This window comes from Ambystoma mexicanum, chromosome 1p (genome assembly GCF_040938575.1).
Source record: "Ambystoma mexicanum isolate Mex_15411 chromosome 1p, UKY_AmexF1_1, whole genome shotgun sequence".
Lineage (NCBI taxonomy): Eukaryota > Metazoa > Chordata > Amphibia > Caudata > Ambystomatidae > Ambystoma > Ambystoma mexicanum.
The window spans coordinates 765,621,610-765,642,238 of record NC_090921.1 but is presented as its reverse complement, the minus strand read 5'-3'; the positions used below and the strand labels follow the sequence as shown (position 1 = coordinate 765,642,238).

Here is a 20,629-nt window from a genome sequence, read left to right as displayed (position 1 = left end):
GCAAGTTTGGACATTGCATAACTATAATATATGAATGCATGTGCCACGCTGCACTTTCAAGCGTTAATATTGCATACTATACTGCTCATACTCATTTGCAAGTACTGCTAACATGGAGCCATACTGCCACTCTGAACATTCATTCAGTAGTGCTAGGTAATACTGTATGGGGTTATATAAGACAAAGAAAAGTCTTTGGACAGGACTGCCAAAGACTTGCTGTGGAATGAGAAATTGTATTTAAGCAGCAGCTGGAGAGCTACCTGTTTACCACATTAACCATACAGTCGCTTGCTGCTGGTTGTTGGGCTGACAACCTCACAGGGTAGCTAGTGGGCTTAAAAAGTGGTGGGACACATAATGGCCCTCATTACGACCCTGGCGGATTTTTTCCGCCATCGACGGACTTTCCGGCCATGGCGCAAAGTCCCTTTACGCCATGGCGGATGGCGGACTTACCGCCCCATTCCGAGGTCGGCGGGGCGGTAAGTCCCCATTGACCCATTTACCCTTCCCCATTCCCATTTCGGCCCCATAGGGCTCAATGGGAGTGGGGAAGGAGTTAATTACGCCACCGTAAAATACGGTGGCGTAATTAACACCAAGGTCCCAGAGCGCCATGGATTTTTCCGCCCGCAAAAAGCGGGCGGAAAAATGACCATGGCGCTCCGGGAACTCGTAGTTGGCGGTAAGGGGTCCGCGCAGCTAACGCTGGCGCAGACCCCTTAGCGCCAGGGTCGTAATGAGGCCCAATGAATGTAATTATATAATGTAGCAAGTAAGCGCAGCGAGCAAGCCTGAACTTGACCAGGGCAAGGCGTTACCGGGGTTCTCCCCCCCACACCTCCACCCGTGAGAGAATCTTTGAAAAGCATATTTCCGCATGATATTTCCAAAATAACCAGAAAAGTGTATATGTTTCTTAGCGATCTAAAGGGCTACGGTATACGGTACTGCTTATTAGCTGTGGCCAGCGGCAAGCATGCAGGATACAAACATACCCAATATAACATAACTAACAAATGAAAAGCATTTTCAATTCCAGCAAAGCTTTTTAAACAATAGAATTGGTGTGGTTTTATTCCATTACTGTGTGAGTTGCATTTAGTAGAAATGCAGTATGGACAGAACATACTGCGGTAAACATCATGGTGATTATATGCCTACACTAAACCCCCAAACTGTTAGCTTTGCCAATGTTTGTTAAATATCATGTGTTGTGTTTACTATAGATCAATAGTTGCAATGTGATGTTGATTGTTTTTATATGATGTGGTGGTGATCATATTTTAATTGGACCAGCTGAGATATATGCAGGTGATTCAAACACATCCATTACAATTGCAGTGATAGATGTGTTTTGTTGCCTTTGGAGTTTTAAAACCTTGGCCCTGATCACAAACGTACACGGAAGTTGCATGTAAACGTCCACTTCTATTTTTTTGTGTAAACGTGTGTGATGTTTAGTAGTGGGTAGAGGGTCAATAATAAAGGGGATGAGTCCCAAACTTAACCCTGCTACATCAAAATTGATGTATTCTGCTGGTATGTAGTATACCTTCTATCCATATTAACTAGGCCCAGGCAAACACCCAAAATATTGATGCATGACTATTCGCATGACACCAATTTAAAGATATGCTTGGACATGAATATTCAAAGGTCCATTGTGAGGGTTGAACAACCTAGAAATGACACTTATAAGCCCTCAATCACATTGTGGCCAATGGCTTCACTTCCACCACTAATAAATCCTTATCTCCAGTCCAAAAAAGCATCATAAATATATATATTTTTAAAAGGTTTAAGATGCCTCACTGCCCAGCTGTGGCCTAACAGGTATAGGCTATTGGTGGGCACTCTAAGAGGGATTAGAACAGTACCCTCCCTTGCAGGGCCACAAACAATGAACCAAGGTGAACCTCAAACCTTTCTTTACTAAACTACAGCAAAGTTGAAAGAGTTGCTTACCTTGAGCTAACTAACATTCACATGGTTTGAGTTAACCCTGTACTAGATTGCCAAGCACTAAGTTCTAACCTTTTGGTTCATGGCATGTTGAGTGCTTCAGCATGCATGCTGCCTGCATGCATTAATACTGCGCTCTACGTTTTGCCCGGGTGTTCTCCATGGGTGTGTCCTATGCTCAGTATCACTTTTACTTCTTGGCAAGTAATTGCGCTTTTGGAATGTAGTGTTTGGGTGCAAGTTCTGTAATTATTTTCTTGTTTGTGAAGCGAACAGTACATTTAGCAAAGACCTTTTGAGCAATCATTATGCACTGGAGTATGAAGGAATCCATTTGACTGAAATTAGGTTAGGCAGTGAATTCATGAGCAGGAGGATCTTCGCTGTGCTGCAGTGTCTTCTTTGTTCAAGATGTGAGTCCGCTTTTGTAGATTTGTGCTGCACTCAGCTTCCGCAAACCTTACCCTTTGCAAATGATGCAGACGCGGACTCGTTTTACTTCTGGCAGCCGATTGCCATGATCTACAAAGGCGATTTTTAATGAGAAATCCCCCATTTTGTAAGTCAGGCTCATGGTATTTAGAGGATGCTGACGCCAGTTATTAAGAATGTGTGGCTCAGACAAGTAGCTGCAGGGTGTGGTAGCATAGTTACTGGGGTAGGGTGGCAAAGGTATAGATGCAAGTTTATGTAGGTGTGGGCATGCTAATGGGACCAAACAAGCATGCGTGGACTGGCCGACCATGCAAGCACGCGGGCCTCCACCATGTGACTGTTATATTTATATAATTACTACGAATACCATATAGCTCCAAAATGCATCACTCACTCCTACTGACTCACAAAACAATGATGAAAACACGGGCACTACACAGCATGCACTCGATTGCATGCGAGTTTGAGCACTGCCACGGGTATAAAACAAACATTTAAAAAAATGAAGTTTTAAATCTGCACCATCCATCTGACAGCAAGTCTCATTGTGCTGGGCTACCCTCAGCTCTCACTCTGTTAATCGAAGGAGGGCCTTGCATGTGCACGGTATTGCCATCCTTTTTTTTTGTGTGAGCCTATTCATCAGTTGCATCGGATCTTGAGGATGATGGAAGGCCTTGTTGCCACAGGACGTTATAATGTAATTTAAGAAAATTCACTGCCCCCGTCATTGTCTTTTCTGCTGACAGACATTTCCAAACAACACAGCGATTTGTTGGGTCTCTGGGGAGTCGCAGTACAAAACTGATAATTTTATTGAATATACATAGATAATAAAATGTGTGTTTTACATTACTCCGGCCATAAATACCTGATGGAACAGTTATTGTTCTGAACCCTTTTTGTGCGTCTCTCAGAGGACTCCATTTGTCCCGACATGATGGTTTAAACGATGTTTCTGTCCATATTTAATGAACTTTCTCTTTTTAAACTTGCAACAGAAGACCCAATAAGAAATGTCTCTCACGAGAAAGAGGCCTTAAACATGATGATAGAAACCTTGCACGCATTGTGCTCCACGAGCGGGAGCAGATAGGCATGCACATGCTGATGGCCGGGGACGACGGTGGGCCCCGGGGACTCCATAACTATTAGGACGTTAACCGCTCACCATAGAAGTGAACACGCGACGGCCAAGTTAGGAAACAAAAACATTTAATGAGCAGACTGTAAAATGCTTAATTTAGCTCCTTTTCTCTCTCGCATAGTCAGTGAAGCAGGCATCAATCAGGGCTGGTTGTAACCCATGATCTACATCCGGGCTACAGCCAAAGGATCCAGGGCTATAGGCCCTCATGCCCCCGCCCCCAGCGACGCCTCTGTGGGTGGGGCTGCATGGTGGATGCACTTGTGGGTGATGGCGAGTGCTTTGAATAGGACACGTTCTTTGACAGGTCGCCAGTGTGCCTGCTTTCTTGCGGTGGAGATGTGTTCTCGGGTGGGGATGCCTGTGGCTGCTCGGAGAGCGTTGTTCTGAAAGGTTTGTAATTGCTTCAGGTTTTTAACTGATATGCCTGCAAAGAGGACATTGCAGTAGTCCAGTCTCGAGCCAACTGTGGCCCTAGCAATGGATAGGCAGTTCGCAGTGGTCAGGAAGGGTCTGGCTGCGTTCAGCAGCTTTGTGGCGTAAGCGGCAGATGATGAGAGAGTGCTGACTTGCCTGGACATGGAGAGGGTGGCGTCAAGGTAAACACCTGGGGTTTTCACTGATTGGGAGACTGGGATTTGGATATTTGCTACTGTGAAGGTTGCATATTGGGGGTTGAGTTTATTTAGGGTTTCCTTGGGTCCTACCAGTAGGAGTACTGTTTTATCTCCATTGAGGCAAATCCAATTGGCTGCCATCCAGGCCTGAAGGAAGGAATAGGCGTAGTTTAGGATTTTGGCGTTAGTTTCATGGTTCCCAGAGTGGGGGAGGAGGACTTGAGTGTCGTCGGTATAGTTAGTGTAGGCTGTGCAGAGGGAATCCAGAATGTGAAAGAGTGGTCTAGTGAAGATGCTATAGAGTGTGGGGGAGATGCAGGAATCCTGTGGAATGCTGCAGTGTATGGTGGCTGGGGTGGAACATGCTAGGTCAGAGAACACTCTCATAGCTTTGCCTTCGAGGAAGGACATGATCCAAGCAGTCGGTTTAGGGGATACTTGGGCTGTGGAGGAGAGATGGTGACTAAGTATTTTGTGGTCAACCTGGTCGAAGGCTGCCGATAGGTCAAGGAGGAAGAGTAGAGCAGGTTTACCCACGTCCTTAATGTGCAGGGGTTCCCTTCCTCAAGGTTAATTCACATTTGTTAGGGGTTTCCTTCCCCTAACTTATCACACTTCTGGTCTCCCTCATTCGTGCTTGGACCTTTTACTGATGTCAAAGACTTGAATATGCGAGGCTTCCGCCATAGATCTCTGCAGGGCCACTTCAACTTTTCCTTCAGCTCACACCCTCATGTCATTTTCCCAGAGTCCCTTGGCCTTGGTAGTTCAGTACCATAAGCACAAATGTTCAAATACATCTTTCTCATCAAGCATTCACCTTTTTACTTCCCCTTTTGACGGGGTCAATCTTGAACGTTACGCATTCCAGAGTTCATTCACTTTGCCGCTTTATAACCGAACATTTCACATTTCGCAGAGACTTTTGAGTGGGCTACTTCCTTCGCCAGACCACTCCGCCACTCTGTATCACTGGCTTCACGGTTATCAGCCACTTCAAAGTTCATCACTGGTTAGCTTTTGTTTGCGTCTCATCAACATGTTCCCAACCTCCACTTGTGAGGTACACTGTTGCCGCTTTGATCTTTCCTTGACACAAACCGCCCTTTCATGTCCTTCACCATCTCACCGCTTGTGCACTTTACCCTCTTTTCTCTGCAGCTATGATTCACGAGTCAAGGTTAATGCCACAAGCTTGGCCTCGTCTCCCCAACTCTGTCGTTCACCCGGGAGGGTCGCTGGCGTCCTTGAAACACAATGCAGGTTTCCTTTTGGCTGAGATTTGGCCTTCTCTGCATCTCCCTCACGGTTTCCCGGAAGCAAAGACCTCCTGCAGTGATCTCCATGGTTTCCCTACCCCTCGGTCTAGTCCCTCGATCAGTTGTCCTGCTCCAGTAGGTTCGCCTTCCCCCCAGAAGTTCTGCTCCTTCTCGTGTTCCACCTTGCTCAGTGTGTTTCTATGTTCCGCCTTTTATCTGTGTGAGGAGAGCTAATGGGTATCAGATGTATGTGATTAAAGTCAAGTGCCTGACTTTGCTTGACCTGATTAATGGGACATGTCCAATGAGATATGTAAGTTTTAGCCTCTTTACTCTCAGTCGCCCTCTTCCTCGGCTCAGTTTTTGTGTAGAAGGGAGGCGGGGTTGGGATGTTTGAGGATCCTCTTAAATAAGATGGGCCGTGGGTACGGGAAATGGGGGAATATCGCGTCTCTCCATCGGCTGCCCCACCCTCACTCCCCGAAGACCCCTCACCTAGGTGATTCTCCCGCACTGGCCCACCCCCAGGGTCTGGATCCAAAGGCGATGGTCATGCCCTAGCCATCTGAGAGAGAGATTCCCTGGGATTAGAAAGGGAGACACCCTTTGGTTTTTCACATAAATGTTTGCAGCAGAGTACAATATTAACAGGCATATGCAAAAATATTCTTATCAGTGTTTCAGTGGTTTAGCGGATAACTCTCTCGACTTCAGTGCTGACGAGCATGGTTTGTGACCCGGCCTTGGTAGCAACACCAGATCAATTACATGAGAGGACGCAAGTATATTTCCCAGATCCGGTGAAACATCGCCAGATCCCAGAAACGGGAAAATGACCTGTCCTGGATGCCACATTCATTCACTCTACTGCTTAAAGTACAAATTCTAATAAAAGGATCAACTAAATAGGACAAACCAACATGTTAGACAGCAACCCATATTTCTACTTGCTTATACTCTCATTGGGAATTGGACTTATATTGTTACTCCCCCCAAAAAACCTTTTGCTCCCACCTTTAAAAAATAGGGAGTAAAATACTCCCACTTCCAAATCTTATCTGCAGCACTGGATGAGCCTCCTGATTACAGCGTTCTCCAACCAAATCTTTTTTTTTTTAATTTCAACGGGAGTAGAGAAAGCTGTGTTTTAGAAGCCGACCATTGTCAATATCGCTCGTTGGCTGGGTGCAATGCAATAACTTCAGAGATATTTAGGTTCAGTATTAAAAATAAGATGAATAACAGACAATCAGGTTGATTCCACCAGATTTTAGAATGCCTTGGATACCCTTTGTCTGTATTGTACGTTTATCGATTGAAGGTGGGATTTCATGCCACATTTTATATTGTGTTTTTTATTTTTCCTTTTTTCAGCTCTAATTCATCTCCACAATGAATCTAGAAACGATCACCATGACGCTGATCCAGATTTTCGAAAAATATGCTGGCGCTGATGGTGACTCCAGATCGCTGAGCCAGCCAGAACTCCTCAAGATGTGCAAGGCAGAGTTCCCAACTCTCTGTGTAAGTAATGGGCAGGCCCAATCATGATCAAAAAATGCCCCTGGAGATCGGTGGCACCCCTAGCACCGAAAGTACCCAATTCCTTAGGGGGCAAATGCCATTGTGTTCCAGCACCTAACAGGGGTCTGCAACATGAGCATCTTCAGATGTTTTGGACTATGACTCCCATGGCCCATCACCATTGAACCATAGGCTATGCTGACTAGGGTTAATAGTAGTTGCAGTACAAAACATGTGGAGAGCCAACGGGTGCATACCCTTGATCTAGGACATCATAGCAAATCTTTGGTGCTCTCATTACTGATTCACTTGTTAATACATACAGTTCAAACACATGTGTGGACATAAGCCATCTTGCATCAAATTAACCCATGATACATGGCACATGATTGGGGTCAAGTGTCTTGATAACATATTTTGGTACTCTTGGTTAATTAAACATTTTACACCCTTACCACAAATGCTGTTTTGTTGAGGAGTGCACCCCACTGCCAGGCTGACCACCCCACGATCCTGTTAATCTGCCTTGTCTGTCTATCTCTAGGAAGTTAACACAGAACCCTCGGCCTCCTCCCCCTTGTTAGAGGCTGTTCATGCCTACAATTGCCCATGCTTTTATTACAGACATTTAAAAATAAGTCTGTAATCTAGCCCTCCTACCAGCGAATCTGGATTACAAATGAATGTACCATTTTTCATTGTATTTAATGAACTTTTAAATCATTTATAACAATATATTGGCACTTTTACATTTGCCACGCCCAACAACCCTCCCGCTCCCAGGGAATGTGAAGGTTTCACCAGCACTTCCACCCACACTCCCTCAGTACCGTGCATAATGCCTGCGGGCGTGCTCTGGCAGATCAGGCATGAAGTTGCGGAAACAAGCTGTGATAACATTGAAGCTTTCAAGGGGATATTTTCACCACTGAGCCATAGCTATCATACAACACAAGGCAGGGCCTCTCATATCAGAAGGAGAGCTGGAAATGGGGGCAATGCTGGGCCTCTCAGGGAAGGTAAAAGAGCCCCCCCCAGTTCAGGTGGTGGACATAGCTAACATGGAACACGAGCCAGGGCCTCTCACCTAAGAGGTAGACCTGAGAATGGGAGCAATGCCGGGCCTCCCAGGAGAGGTAAAGGAGGCCCCCAGCTGATGAGCATAGCTGGGATGGAACACGAGGAAGGGCCTCTCACTTAAGATATAGAGCTGGAAATGGGAGCAATGCCGGGCCTCTCAGGAGAGCTAAAAGAGGTACCCAGCTGATGGGTAAACCCACTTTGGAACATGAGATAGGGCATACAGAGTGGAAGCAAATCTAGACCTTTCAGGGGAAGTAAAAGAAGAACTGCCACCAGCTGAAGTGTACAGATAGCACTGAATGTGAGGCAAGACCACACATCTAAGTCACAGAGCTGGAAGTAGAAGCAATGCTGGGTTTCTCAGACCTCCAGATGATGGATATAGCTAGAGTGAAAGTTAGACAGGGCCTCTCAGTCTAAAGGTAGAGCTGAGAGGGCGCTCTTGCATAGCGATATGGACTAGTCGCATTTACAGTCCGCTCCGACAGCAGAGACAACACCAGATAGAAACCGGCGAGAGAAAACATCTGCCGGAAAAGCGAATATGCAAAAAAAGCAAATGCGAGGGGGACTAACTGTAAAATCAAACGGTTGCCCAACGGTGAGGATCAGAGAGCCCCGTCAATCGAGTCCTGAGTCGTAACGGATTCAAAATGGCAACAGGGATCGGATGGGAGATGAGCTGTGACTCAGCACATCCTGTCTGCTGACGACTGAAGGAAGGCGGATGGGGTAGCATGGCCCTTCCCTGCCAGACCCGCTGGGAAGTAGACTCACGGATGAGGAGGTGAGATGAAGGGCTTGCGCATATACACTGTACGGTGGCAGGCTGTGCAGTGCTAGCGGCTACCGCCCCACCCCCAAGAATTAAGGAGGACTAGTTGCTGCTTGTGGAACCGGGGTGCACCTGGTGAAGGGGATAATACTGAGGCAGCTGGCCGAGGCACACAGGAGGTGGAGTGTCCTGGGGCTGAACAGCGGGTCATAGACCTTGACGTCGCATAAGCACCAGCCTGAGGCAACTATGCAGCCCAGTGAAAAGATGGTGAGGGACAGCAGGCTGAACCCCCTCACAGGGTGAATAAGCATGCAAAAGCCAGTTCTGCGGTTCTGGGCAACATACAGCGGGGAAAGGATGTTAAGAATCCTTGTGTAGCCTATGGATTCCCAGTGGCTGACTTAAAGGGGGGGCACTGTATCGCCAAGAGGTTTGTGTAGGAACTAGCAAAGCAGGTGGAAGAGGGGTCGCATAAAGTGGAGACATTCCCCAAGATGGGGAAAGAAAAGCATAAAAGAGTGAGCCTCCAGATGGACATTGACTCATACACCATGCCAGCAGCACCCAGAACCCTAGAGACAACAAGAGTAAGGGGGCAAAATCAACAAGAAGATATGGCGCCTAACCACCCATCCCAAGAGATCCTGAAATTGATCCAGGAGGGCAAAACAACTCTGGAATAGAAAATGGTTGTGATAGGCATGGGTAGGGCGTTTCTGCTTCCATACACTATCAGCGAGTGGGGGAGGCAGAAAACAGAATATCAGATGTGGAAAACGCAGAAGGCAGGGCGAGGCACAGTGACATAAGAATAACAGGCCTGTCTGAAAAAGTGGAAGGACTGTCGATGAAACTATACTTAGAGAGCTGGATAAAGGACTGGGCGGTCCCTAACCAACTGTCCAATGTTTTCTCAGTGGAAAGAGCCCACAGAATTCTGAGCAGAGTACCCACGTCGAGGAGTGCGCCGAGACTAATTATAGCCAAGCTTTTAAACTTCATAGATAGAGATGTGATCCGACAGGCGGACGAAGAAGAAAGGTAATGCGGCCATGAATGAAGTGGGAGCAGCAGTCTATCCGGACTTTACCAAAGCTGTCCAACAGGCACGCCAACCATTTGAGACAGTCAAGAGTAGGTTACAGGGTCATGACACAAAGTATGCAATGCTGTACCCGGCCAAACTTAGAATAATAGGGCCACAGGGGACAAGATTCAGGAAGAAGCTTGGGAATGGGCTGACTCTCTCGGCTATAAGAAAGCAGGCACGGAGCAGGAATACAGCACAGAAACAAGGGATCGAGGGGTAACATCCTGGAACCGTGAACAGGTGGAACGACAGGTAGAGTCTGCATCTAGTCACACAGGCATGAACCGGTTAGGAGGAAGACCAGGAGAAGAACGCTGAGGTTGGAGAGGGCTGCTCCAAGCTGTTGCTCCCCCAAGACTCTCACCTACAGGTGACGGTGAAGGTTTTCAGGGTTCAAGGGCGACAGAGTTGGGGGAAAGTATGGGGAGGAGGGAGTTCAGGGGGAAAGTTACACATTACGATTACACATAACTGGCAGCACAGGAACACAATACCCATATGAGACATTAGCAAAATCGGTGTGGGAGACAAACCGGGCATCATGCAGATCAAAATTAGCAATGGGAACGGGTGAAGGGTAAAAGATCTCCCTGAAATGCCTAAGGTGGAATGTGAATGGCATTAACAACCACAAATAAGCAGAAGGCAGACATAGTAATGTTGCAAGAGACACATATGGTGGACACAATGTGCACTTTTATGAGAGGAACACAGTGCAATGTGGTTGAACATGCAGGGTACTATAGGGGATCGAGAAGAGTAGTCACCAAGATTGAAAGAACTCTCCCCCTACAAGTAAACATGGTGGAAAGGGACAATGAGGGGAGATATGTTCTGATCACAGGATATTTGTGGGAGGAAATTGTAACTATCCTTAGGATATATGTACCGCTACCCCTACAGAACGACATGCTACAAGTAATACAAACTTTAATGACAAAACAAGGGGCAGAGGTAACAGTAGTGAGGGGAGATTTTAACAAGACGGTACAACCAGGAAGAGAAAGGTCCATGAAACATGGAAGGCCTGCGCTTCCTCGAACAAAGCTTTGCACTTTAGACCACAGGGCTCAGAGACGCATGGAGGGAGTTACATCCCAATGAAGCAACTTCTCTTTTTACTCTAATGCCCACTAGTCGCTTTTGAGACTAGATTATTATGACTGGGAGGGTAACACAAACACAATACCTAGCAAGAGGCATCTCAGAAAACACAGCTATATCTCAGAATCATAGGGAAAGAGACGAAAGAGGAGTGTCTGGTGGGTAAACAGTTACTATCTCAACAATCCACAAATTGCAGAAACTCTATAAGAAGGGACAGAGGAGTACCTTCACCTAAACAAAGGGACAGTTAGGAGTCACAGCACGATATGGGAAGCATATAAGACAGTAATCCACGGGCAAGCAGTGGAGGCAATCGGACAACACAGAAGAGGAAGGTGAGCCCAACCTGAGGAGTTGGGGAAAGAAGTGAAGAGCAGAGAGGAAGAAAAGCATAAAACGTAAAGATCCCAGTAGGAAACTCGTAAAAGCAATGACCAGATAAAGGACAATAGCAGCAGATGATGCAAAAAAGGCCTTCTGGGATAGGAAAGTGTGACAGTATGAACTAGGGGATAAATCCAGGAAGTTCCATGCATGGTTAGAAATGAGAGAAAAAGGGACCGGATGGGTTAGAGCAATAAGCAGATGAAACAACAACAGATGACCAGGAGAGAGACATTGCAGAAGCCTTTGCTCAATATTACCAGGAGCTATACCGTGACAAGGAGTGTCAAGCACAGAAGCCAGCACACAATTCCTAGAAGACTGCCAATTACCAAGTGTAAGAGGGGCGGGGGGCGGGGGGGCACGACAAGAATTAGAAACTGAAATGATTGGGGAAGAAATTCAGGTTGCTATCAGTCAACTGCGACCTGGGAAAACCCCCGGCCCTAACAGGTTTACAATCAGTTCTGAAAAAAGGCAGGGGGAAAGGTAATAGAAGCGATGGGACACATGTTTCATGACAGCTACAAAAACTAAAAATTATCCGAAGACATGAGAAGGGCAACTACAGTAGTCATTCATAGGAAAGAGAAACCCCCTTTGTGTGCAGTGTATTGCCCCATCTCCATTCTGAACGGGGAGAGCAAAATATTAGCAAAAATCCTGGCGAATTGATTGATCCAAGTGATAGGCAAACTGATCAATTCACATCAGCGCAGATTTGTCCCAGAAAGAGCCACCAGGATGAATCTTCGGGGAGTGCGTAACGCAATGGGTAAGGCGTCGCTACTTCAAGGCCCTCATGCACTCATATCGCTCGATTCTGAAAAGTCTTTTGACTCCATCAGATTGAATTATCTGTGGGCGATAATGAGTTTTGGTACCTGGTTCACATCATAGGTCAGGTTATTATACAACAATCCAAGGGTGAGGGTGAATGGAAACACACAGAGTGAATTTCCTCTTCAGAGAGGCACGCGACAGGGCTGCCCTCTCTCACCCCTGGTATCCCTGTTAGCTATGGAACCACTAGCGGAGAAGTTCAGAACTGATCGTTTACTCACAAGAGTTAAATGGCCCCAGTGAAGGGTTGATGGAATATCATTATATGCTGATGATTTGCTAATATATTTAGGGGACCCTAAGATCTTCACACCAAGGGCAATGGAACTGATCCAGGAAATCGGGCTACATAGTGGACTGAAGATTAAGTTGGGGGAATCAGTATTTTTCCTGGTTAAAGGGGGAACTAATGCAATTCCGGAGAACTGCCTATGAGGATCACCACAGATTCGTTTTGATACCTGGGTATCATGGTGGATGTAGAAGGGACCGTTTTCCTGAAAAGGAATCTGAACCCGATACTCCTGAAACTACAAGACTATGTCAAAAATTTGGCGAACGTACCGATCTCGCTTCTTGGAAGGGCCAACTTATTGGCCTTGCCGAAATTGCTCTATGTCCTACAAAACACCCCAGTAAAAATCCCCAAAAGTATTTTTCAGAGGATTGAGGACCTACAAAGAAAGATCATATGGGGACAAGGAGCCCTGAGAGCAGCTCTTAAAACATTAATGAGGTCCGTCTGGGAAGGAGGACTGGGTCTTCGTGGCATACAAAAATATTACTGGTGTCACAATTATTGACGGCGAACTAATGGATTTTCGTTGGTCCCGAATTAGCACATATTTATAAAACTGGAACGCATGATGATTGAGGATCATTCACCCCCCACCCCCTACAGTTACTATATGGTAGCCATCAGGAAAAAGAGCTGCCAGAGGCAGGACAACAACCAACTGAAATAAAAAGGCAAGTGACCCGGGCTATGGGATGTGGAGTGAAAATTACACTAGTATCACCACTGTGGGAGAACCCTGAGATACCTGAAGTTAGGAAGATAGGCAACCAGTCTCTCTGAAAGGGATATCATCTGACAGAAAGAGATAGCGCCCTTCGAATATCTAGTAGATTAATTTAATCTAACAGACAAAGATTGTTATGTATACATACGTCTAAGACATGCAATGAATTCCAAAGCAAGAGCCAGTTGGGACATCCCTGAACACTCGCCACTGGAGATTATCTTGCTGGCAGAAGAACCAAATAAGAAAGTAATAACAATTCTTTATCAAGCCATTAATAACCACACCTCCCCACTGCTGATCCAACTAAAAAGCAACTGGAAGGCATATCTGAGCACACTGGAGGAGAGAGATTGGATACAGGATCAGTTTTCACCTAAAGAAGCTAATATATCTAATAGGTTACTCTTACTCCAGTACAACATACTACATAGAGTCTATTATAGTAGAGAGAGCTTACGCCGCATACAAAGAGCCACACACTCAAAGTGCCTTGAGTGTACGACAGCACTAGGGACCTACCAACACATGATCTGGGACTGCCCCAAGATACAATCCTTTTGGATAAAAGTTTTAACCACAATTTCAAGGGTGATTAGATCCCCAATCAAAAGGTGCCCAAGTCTGGCTCTACTGCACATATGGAGCGAGTGCGATATGACAACAAATTAAAAGAAGTTTCTCTCAATGGCCTTAATGGTGGCGAAAAGAGGTATAGTAGCCTAGAGTGGGAGGGGGTGACACCCGCCCCGTGCATTTCAGTATGGAGCGAAGGAATGGAGAACTGCTGCGTGCTGGACGAAAGGGTATATAGGTCAAGAGGATGCCTTACAAAACAGCAACAAATATAGGGGATAGGAAAGAACTCGGATAATTTGCAGAGACTATACTGAGGGTGGATGGATACCCCTGCCAAATGGAACATGAGCGAGAGATGAACACGACCGGCTATGGATTGGATGAATGGGTAGGGGAGAAGGGCGGATGTGGTCAGGAATGGCGTAGTGGGGACATATTCCAGTATGACATGGTGGTGCTCTTTTGTGTAAGTTTCTTTGTACTAATAGAACAGAAAAAACAACACAAATTTTATATAATAAAAGGTAGATCTGGAAATGGTAGTGAAGTCTTTAGAGCATCCAGAGGCACGGAAACTGCTCTTCTGAACACCCATGAAGATCTGCTCTGAAATCTTGACACTAACACCACATAGATCCTCATTCTCCTTGACCTCGCCTCTGCCTTTGACACGGTTAACCACAACATCATGATCGCACGTCTCTGTGACACCCTGGGAATCACAGGTCAGGCTCTGGCGTGGTTAACCTCCTTCCTCTCCGACTGCCCATCCCAGGTGGCACTCGGGGTCTTTCACTCGACTATCACTCTCTCATCCTCTGGCATTCCCCAGGGTTCTAACCTATCCCCCTGGTTTTTCAACATCTATATGGCTGCCCTGGCACAGGTGATTGCCACCTTCACCTCTAACTTCCAGTAATATGTTGATGACACGCAACTATCTTTCAGGCTACCCTCAGCCGTCTCCTCCTCCTCGCTCATATCTGACTGTCCGCTATTCAGTCATTGTGTGCTGCAAACGACCTCTGCCTCAACGCCACTAAGACTGAGATAATTCTCATTGGGACCCCTGCTCCTGCTTTCCCACTTTCACTCTGGCCAGCCTCCCTTGGCCCTGCGCCTGCACCCACCTGCGAAGCAAGAAACCTTGGGGTCATCTTTGATTCCACGCTCTCCTTCTCCTCTCACATTCCATACATCTCCAAAAAGTCTAAGTGTCAGCTACACCTCATCAGAGGTACTCTACCCTTTCTCACTTTCCCCTAGAGGCTCACTGTCTCCAGAGCCTTGGTTCTCTCCAGGCTGGACTATTGCAACAGCCTCTTCCTCAACCTCCCTTCTTCTGCCCTGCGCCCTCTGCAACTCATCCCAAACAGAATCGCGAGATTTATTCTTGGCCTCAAGCCCAGGGACCACATCTCTCCAGCGCTGAAGTCCCTCCACTAGCTTTCCGTGGCTGCAAGGTTCAAATTCAAGACCCTTTGCATTGTTCACAAGGCTTTCTGGGGCCTGGGACCCACCTACCTTCAACGCTGCCTACCTAAATACTGTCCCTCATAAGCCCTCCGCTCATCTACCTCCCACCTTCTGCGAGTGAGCTGGTTCTCCAAGCATAGATTAGGTGGGAGATCCTTATCCTCAGCAGGTGCCTCCCTCTGGAATAGCCTCCCTGCTGCCCTACGTCTTGAGCCGGATCTCCTGAAATTCCAGACACTCCTCAAGACCTTCATCTTCTCCTCTTCCTTCTCTCTCCCTCTACCCTGCTAACCTAGTTATCTGTCCTTTCGCTCTCTCCCTCCTATTCCTCACAGCATGCTGACTGGCCGTCTGGTGCACCTCAGATTCTCACTGGTGCCCGGCACCCCCGCCAGTTCTCTCGCACTTGCCTCAGGGCCCTACACCCCACCCACACTCAATGCACTGAGAAATTAACCCAAGAGTATCGCTCTCGGCACTTAGCACAGTCCCAACCGACCGGGTGCACTTGACCCTCCCCTCCCTGTGACCCTCTGTGCACTTGCTCGATCTGTACGCACCACGACTGAAGATCGTCTGTCTGTTTCTCCCGTGTCTTCACCCCTAATTTGTACTGTAAAAAAATTGCAGGATCGCCGCCAGGCTAATTTGCTGTATACAATACTGTTAAATGTATTTTATGCGCTTACTCTGCCTGTGCAGACTATTATCGTCTCAGATTTCAAGGGCTCTGAGCGACTGTTGTTTTTGAGCGCTTTGAAACACGTGCCTGTGTATAGGCGCTACATAAATAAACAATACCATACCATAGGATACCGGGTCGCTGAGGTGAGATAGAGTAGTAAATGATACAGGGTGGCTTGCCTGGACGATACAATTAAATCTGTTAAAGAAAGCATGGTCTCGCAACCACTCGTACATCGTGGTGAAGCTGCTGTGTTATCGCTGTGAGTCTGTGAGGGAACCAACCAGTTCAAACCAGAGTAATTTAGTCACACTGGGCAATACTGACCTATCAAAGTATGGCTGAACAAGCGTCACTGCATTCTGTATGTCTAACTGTACCAACATTATGTGTTCCACTTTCTTTTTGCTCACAGAACATTGGTACAGGTGACGAAGTCCTCAAGAAGATCTGCAGTTCGATGGACTTCGATGGAAACAAGTTTGTTGATTTCCAGGAGTTTGCCTTGTTTGCAGCTGCCATTGCGGTTGCACTGAAAGAAGCCACAGGGGGGAAAGGCTGCCACAAATAACACGCTAACACCAAGACCTTCGTGAATGTTCACTTCTAATAAAGATGTTTCTATTGAAGAATGCTTTCTCTGTGTGCAGTCTAAGCCTACCTTTACTTTTTATGCGTTTGTTTAAAGAGTACTTGGAGATAATGTGGGCCTGTATGTCGACTCTGGCTAAATCCTTGGAGTGCGGGAACATGGGGACTCCTCGCAAGATCCAGGAACTCATTGAGTGATATGCTAGGATAGTAGATTTCCATTTGGGATTCTGCCCAATACTAGTGGGGTGGTGGAGAAAGCTATCTGTGAACGCAGACAACCTCCATACTGCATTCATGATCTTCCAAACTCTTCACACTCTTCAATCGAATTAAGTACGACCTCTTGGTTTAGTTCCAAATTTGAATACATCTTTCCTCTTCAATTGGAAACAGGAACTGGTTATGCAAGGATTCATATGTAAGAGTGTGCATGGAATGGTGGGGTCACAGGACACCTGGCTTTCTCGCAAACTGATTAACACTGTCATCTTTTAACACTTATTTCTCCGTTTAATAAATAATAACAGATTTATATTATGGATATTCAAAACAGCCATCATTACCACATACAAATCTGACGCAATTCCTTTCACATTCCATCTATTTAAGAGACACAGGATTTCTGTCAAGAAACTCTGTAAAGCCTCATCACCCACCTAACTTTAGACACCACTTGCATTAGTTGCAGTAATGCATCTTGCATTAGCATTCTACCCTTCAGGATCTTATAGGTTTCCATCTCAGCTTGGACACCACAGATCCCCTCTGCATTCTTATAATGCACCCAATGCCTCCAATAGTGTTCAGGATTACCTATGCCCTTCACAAAACCCTCATATTTTGAATGGATTCGCACCCCAGTCCCTCGCTGCATGTTTTCCAGGAAACATTAGCAAATGTAAGGAAGGCCATCTGTGGAATTTCTGAACATAGTTGTCTCCCATTAACCCATGTCCCAGTCTTTCACTTTTCCATTATGAATCCCGGCGGTATTCTACTTTTCCTAAAAGAAGTGAACATTGAGATTCCCCCATCGATAATTTTCTAGCCTGTTTCTTTCAGACCCCCGCTGGCATTCTCGATGGTTCTCTGATGGAAACTCGGGTGCCCTATTCAAAAGGGTCTAGAGACGTCCATATTGAGAGATTGCTCCTTGGACAGAGCAATCCAGCCAACAAGATTCCTATTCTGCCCACTCTAATTAAACCTCTCCATACCATGGTGGGCAAGCAACTCCACGCTCATCTGGGCACCGTTCCATTGTTTGAACGACTACAGTCGGGGTACAGACCTGGGTATTTTAAAAAGAATGCTCTGCTAGATGTCCGGGATAATATCTTGATGGAGACAGGCTCCGGGACAGTTAGTCTTTTGATAACTCTGGGCCTCGCCGTAGCATTTGATGCTGTGGATTTTAACATCCTCTTGTCACGGTTGTCAGGAGTTACGCTTAGTTTGGGTGGATTGCAGTCCCATTACTCAGGGGGGTTACTCCGGAATCCTTGTTCTAACCCAATCTCTTCCATATATGTATGAATCCGATTCACCTTATTTAGTCTTTTGGGCGGGCCTGTCACTTTTATGCTGATGCAATTTGGAACTCTGTCTCATCTTGACAGTTACATAGGGTTTCCTGTTTTAATGGTTGTTTGCCAAATTCTGATAGTGTTTCCCCAGAGATTAAAAAAGTCGGTGATTATCAGCGTTTATTGTTTTTTTTCTCACCTACAGTCCCAGACACTTTTTTTTTTTCGTGTTTACTAACAATATTTACTTCTATGTCAGAAGATGACTACTGTCGTCCATGAGGAAAGCCTCCACGGACTCTCCAGGCCCCCAACTCTCAGAAGGGACAGGTGAAAAGAGATACCAAGCAAGTAGTGGGAGGATGGTAGGAAGTAAGATACACCAACCACCCATCCTAAGCTGTAGGAAGAAAAGTAAGGAGAAATAGAATAGAGCGAGGATGATGGTAGTGGCAACCGAGGAAGTTGGAGAGAGTTATTGTTTGTCAATATGCTTTTATACTGCAACACTTAACCACCATAGTAGTTTCAGAGGAATGTCCCTGATAATTTTTGGGGAGGGGACAAATTGAAAAAGGACCTCATTTATTTGACTGAAAAACGAAAAATACTTTTTGTTTTTTTAACTTTTATTTTTATAATAATAATGCAGGGGGAGTCAACCCACACTCACCGCCTACCCTAATGTTTATCCTTACCCGATCCCCATCACCTTTTTTCAGTGGAATAAATTCGGTCATTTCTCCTTCTTTTTAATTAGGTTTTCTGTACGGATTTGGTTTCAAAGTGCCTAGGTTTGACCATGGAGTGGCATATTGTGTCCCTGTCAGGGGTATCACGACCTTAGTTGTGGCACCAAAGCATGTCTACTGCACCGAAATTTACAAAGGAATAAGGAAGGCACCACCCAGACAAAAATGAAAGTTCAATAACCCTGGAAGACCAGAATTCGCTTTTGTGCTTGGACAAAGAGTAAATGAAAGGAGTTACGGGAAGAAGGAGCTCAGACCAAGAGATACCAGGACAGAGTAAGTTGCAAGAGGAGGAGAACAGAATGCAGGGTGACGGGTAGCTCAGGCAAGAGATTGTGGCCAGCGGACAGGAGAAACTGGAGGTTTGGTATTGGGGAGGTGTAGAGGAGAAGGGATAGAAGGGGAATTCAGCAGGGACTCAGGCTACGCCACTAAGAATACAGACTCTGTGGTGGAAAGAGAGGTCAGAAAACAATAGGCCAATAGACAGCATTTGATCAAAGCCTCACCAACCGAAAACCAGTTGAACCAGAAGTGGTCATATGCGATAGAATTGGGGGCAGAGACAACAAGGAGCGCAGGGGGCTGAACGCCCACTGGCTCCCTCGCTCTGTGGTGCAGGAGACAAGCAAACATCCAGTCACGGAACCGATATGGAGTTAGATCTGGGCTAAAGAGCAGACCTGGTCGAACACTGTGCTGACAGATCAAGTGTTGCATGTGGCGGCTTCCTGACATTTGATTGCTGCATCATAACATGCCACACTTATTTATTCACACGAATATTTCAAAAATATGCAAACATAGAACCTTTTTCATGTGTGTTACACAAGGCAAGCCTTTTTATCTTGTATGATTTTGCATTCCTGTAGGTCTGTCATTTTATTTCGTATTATAAATGCATACCAGAATGCAAAGTGAGTCAAGCAAAAATGCCCACACTTTACACGTTATACATGGAAACTCAAGATCTCAATGAACTCGCATCTTTTATTTACCGCTACAATTTCAAGTTCTATAGACTCATAAAAAGAGTAACTAGATGCTGTTTGCTGTGTTAGAGTTTTGGGACTGACATGGACATGTAGCAATCCTAGAGGAAGTGCTTGTCAGAGACTGCCATCTCTCAATCAGACGCCCAGGTATAGTGGCATTGATTTCCAAATTCTGTGGCAAGAAAATAAAAATAATGCGTCACAAATATGCAGCATTTTTGCCTAGTAAAAAAACATTCTCTCCCAAAGGGAGTTCATTCATATAAGTCATGCGTGGGGCATGTGGCCACAGGGGCTCGATCAGATTAATTATAACGAGGGACAGATGGGCAAAATGCTATATTGTGTGACTTTTTAGCAGCACTTCAGGACTTTTTTTGCACAATATAAAATATAATCTGGCTGCTCTGATTGGTACTGTCTCTAAAACACTTCCTTTCGTACAAAGTAGCAGCGTATTATCTGCGCACATGCACAAAACAAATAAGGTGCATGAAGTATGCAAGGCCCCGCCCCCTCTCTCAGGGCCTCGATCCGAGTTATTTATTTTTCTTTTGCCCCATTGTTCTAAGCTGCACAAAAGCAGGGCCATCTGTCAGTTTTGTGCGATCCCCAAAGTAAAACATTTCTCTTTGGTGGACTGCTATCGTTTCATTCAGTTTACCACAAACACGCAATGCACACATATGTCATACTAACAACTCCCAGCTCCATCCAGCCATCTTATGACTCTGGCTGAATGGATGCAGGCCGATTGGCCTCAAA

The 20,629-nt window shown here is 45.9% G+C and overlaps 1 long non-coding RNA gene across 1 annotated transcript in view; it reads left to right on the top strand.

Moving 5' to 3' along the window:
* Window positions 1–16,629, top strand: part of LOC138564610 (uncharacterized) — a 122,869-nt gene extending 106,240 nt beyond the window's left edge. The window contains exons 2-3 of the long non-coding RNA XR_011300602.1: window positions 6,801–6,950; window positions 16,413–16,629. This is a non-coding gene — a long non-coding RNA (uncharacterized lncRNA). The remainder of the gene's footprint in view (window positions 1–6,800; window positions 6,951–16,412) is intronic.
* The last annotated feature ends 4,000 nt before the right edge of the window (window positions 16,630–20,629 follow it).